Source organism: Dreissena polymorpha, chromosome 1 (assembly GCF_020536995.1).
Source record: "Dreissena polymorpha isolate Duluth1 chromosome 1, UMN_Dpol_1.0, whole genome shotgun sequence".
Lineage (NCBI taxonomy): Eukaryota > Metazoa > Mollusca > Bivalvia > Myida > Dreissenidae > Dreissena > Dreissena polymorpha.
Genome location: NC_068355.1, coordinates 138,538,920 through 138,542,467, shown reverse-complemented (window position 1 = coordinate 138,542,467; position 3,548 = coordinate 138,538,920). Strand labels below are relative to the sequence as shown.

Below are 3,548 nucleotides of genomic sequence, written 5' to 3'. Positions count from 1 at the left end.
TTTCCTGAACCGTCAATTGCTGTTGTACACGGACTAACAATAATAAAACTGTTTTCACACTAACTAGCACTGTTTAAGTACCAGTTGTTCATGCGGACGCATTGAAACTGGCAAAAAATGGATACATCGATTGCTAATGGCGTTATTTTCAAGGTAAAGTTGAGATTCGATTGGTTTTGACGATTGCTGTTGAGCACGCACATGACTGTTATACACGGACAACTTCTAGAACAGCTGTTGTTGAGCACGCACATGTCAAGGAATACCGTTTTCTCCGCCGAATAAGTCTAAAACAACGTCGCATTGGCATGTTCTGATACATGTAGCGATACATATCTTATGAAAACGCACTGAAAATGTTAATTCGTATACGAAATTGGCAATTTGGATCATCAAAAATTTTTTTTCAATAGGAATTTTATTGCTAGCCTCTTTCGGTGTAGCTGCCTTTTGTAATGGCTTGCAAATGTATTTTTTTGAAAGAGTATTTGAAAATGTTGCTTTTCCTCCAGACAGTTTTATTTATAATTGTTTTGGATTGCTGTTTTTTGCTTGAAGAAATCCCTTTATGATATTGTTATTTAAGTGAATGTTCAATTGTTTTCAGAACAATTTTTCATGCTAAAGGGACAAGTACATATAAACTTTATAAAGACAGGATAACATTTTACCCTATTACTATACAGTTTGTGACCAGAACATAAAGGATGGATATGATTTGGAATTGGGCATGAATTTAAACAACTTGAAAATGTATTTGATTTCCTACAGATTGTGTACTGTGTTTTACGCTATTAGAGATCAATTCATCAAGTATTTTTGCCAAAAGTATATTTATTTCGAGTGAATATACTTAACACATTTGATGATGTAGATTAGTAGCATTTTTTTCGTCCCAGGTTAGTATTATCAAGAATATTTTTATTGAAATGATAGTCTTGCATTGGTCTCTTTTCAGTACTCTTTTTACATGAGCCGGATAGAGGACAGACTGTACATATAACCTCGAAGCGGACATAAAACCTTATAGCTACAGACACCAACTCAGACACATTTCAATTCACAAGGTAACTAGTTTACAACAACAATCATCAATAAGCTTTGATCCTATAACTTCATTACAGTGGCAATATAAAGTTTAGGCCAGCGTGACCGCAGGTAAGTATTTCTCTAGTACTTTGCTAAAAATGCTATTAAATAATGAATTAGTACTGAAAAAAGCCATACCAGACATAGAATAACGTTTAATACGTATCAAATATGTTTTGGACACGACATTTAAAGTCAAAATAGCAAGATGGTTTAATATGGACTTGGAAGCTGCCATCGTTGGGAAAATCAAGAGTGGGGTACAATTATTTATATCTACGAAACAAATGGTTAAAAAGTTATGTTTGACATTACCGTTGTTAAACAAGTCTGTCATACAGTCTGAAGCCATTATCTGATCGAGCTGTTATTGTGGTAACAATCAGAAAATTGTATTGGTTCATTCATTTGTCAAGATTTGGCAATATAACACTTAAGCCCCCCCGCCAGAGGTGTGAATACATACTGAATGAACACAATGGGCTCATTCCGTGTGCATATCCAACCCTCTGGCGGGGGCAAAAGTGGTATTTTGCCCAAGATTTTATTATGTTTAGACTAAACTTCGATTATTGACGATTTTAACAGTGTAAGAATCAGTTTCCAATATTATATCTCTACTGTACAGCATGTATAAAACAAATAAAAACTTCAAAATATCTCTTGCTTCAACAAAGTTGACTCAATGACACAAATAATATGATCTTAACATAATAGATCTATAACAGTGTTCTATAATGTATGTTCATCAGAGATCAGACAGGATGTGCGTCAGCAGATACAGATGAACACCCAAGTTGCAACAGTAACAAGAAAGAGCCTCAGACTAAGTATGTATATATGTATGTATATAACTAATCGTGGACTTTGTTTCATTTATATAAGCTAAAATTCAACTTTAAACTATATAATGACAATGTCATATTCTTTAAATTGAAATTATTTGCTAACAGTGAAACGGACATACTGAACCAATAGAATCAGATCATTGTTTAACAATAACCATAATAAATTAGCTGATGGCTATCAATAATCAAAATCATTCAGAACAATGCTTATCATTTGTGTAAGTAGTTAATAGAGTAAACCAAGAAAAACAAAAATATTTAAACATATTCAGGTCACTGAGCGAGATGCAGATGGTGTACTATGCCAAACAGAACAGCTTGGCACAAACATGAAAAGTTCTACGAAAGAATCACAGTACAGACTGATATGCTCATTTAAAAAAATCCAAAAATGAGTGAGTACAAATGAGGTTATTACCTAAACATTGTTTCAAAAATATTATATAGGCATTGAAATAATATATTTTGTTCACTTTTTGAATGGTTGTTCAAATGCTGTTTAACCCACATAAAAAACAAGGAACCAAACAATCAGTGTATGACTCCGAGATATACAAGCACAAATATAATGAAAACATTTATATTTAATCTGTTAATTTCCTAAGTAAAGTAATTTGCGACAATGGTATCTCTAACTCTTCTCCCATCCGATACAGCCTGAAACATATCTCCCTTGGCAACATCTTCTAAAGGTTCCGGATCCACTGCTGGTTCCCCCACATCAACCGCAGATTATGAAGAACAGCACAGGCAATGATTATGCGGCTGACCTTGGCAGGCTTCATTCTAATCTGTTATAAACAGAAATTGGAGGAATAACATTGAAAAATAATGTTACATTAAAAGTCATTGTTAAAAATGTTGTCAAATTTGTCCCCAATGCTTGATGCAGAGTAAACAGTAACAACTACTTTTTTCCCGAGTGTTACAATTTACTAATATCTTATGTATTTCTTATGAGCTCTAAAAGATACACAAAAACATATCTAAAAATGTTTTAATTGTTTTAGCTGGCATTCAGTAATGTATCAGTACTTTACAGTAATACGAGAAAGTTGTGTATACTGCTGTTACATTGACTTGTTCAATATGTCAAAGTCAGTTACATTTATTCATATTTAGAATATTCAGCATATTTTCCGTCTATTAGTAAGTTGAATTTAAGAACTGAAGTGTGTCTATGGCATGCAAAAATAATGTTAAGTTATTTATAACTTTGTTTCCAACTCTTAGACTTGATATGCCTAGAAATATATGATGATGTCAAGTTCGATTAACAATCTTTGTTGATTAAATACATTTTATTTTATAATCTTAAATAAATTTTATCATTAATAATATAAACAATGTCCTTACATACCTCACCATGAAGGACATGAAAGGTTCGCTTCCAAACCCCGAAGGACCTTTCAGTACTGTTTGGTGCCTATGTGAGCAGTATTGTACTTGTCCTGAGCTTCTGACTCTGTGAAAACAGTTATAAATATGTTGATAGTTTTAATACTGAACTATTTTATAGGAAAAGTGTTTGTACTTAGAGAATCAAGGAAAATCTATTTCATATTTATATGCGTTGATTATATGCTTAGCATACATGAAAGTTGTTTTGTG

The 3,548-nt window shown here is 32.6% G+C and overlaps 1 long non-coding RNA gene across 1 annotated transcript; it reads left to right on the top strand.

The window, feature by feature from the left end:
• The first annotated feature begins 506 nt into the window (after positions 1-506).
• On the top strand, positions 507-2,713 carry LOC127867250 (uncharacterized). Its single transcript, XR_008043405.1, has 4 exons — positions 507-1,067; positions 1,842-1,919; positions 2,210-2,332; positions 2,594-2,713. It is a non-coding gene; the product is annotated as an uncharacterized LOC127867250 (long non-coding RNA).
• The last annotated feature ends 835 nt before the right edge of the window (positions 2,714-3,548 follow it).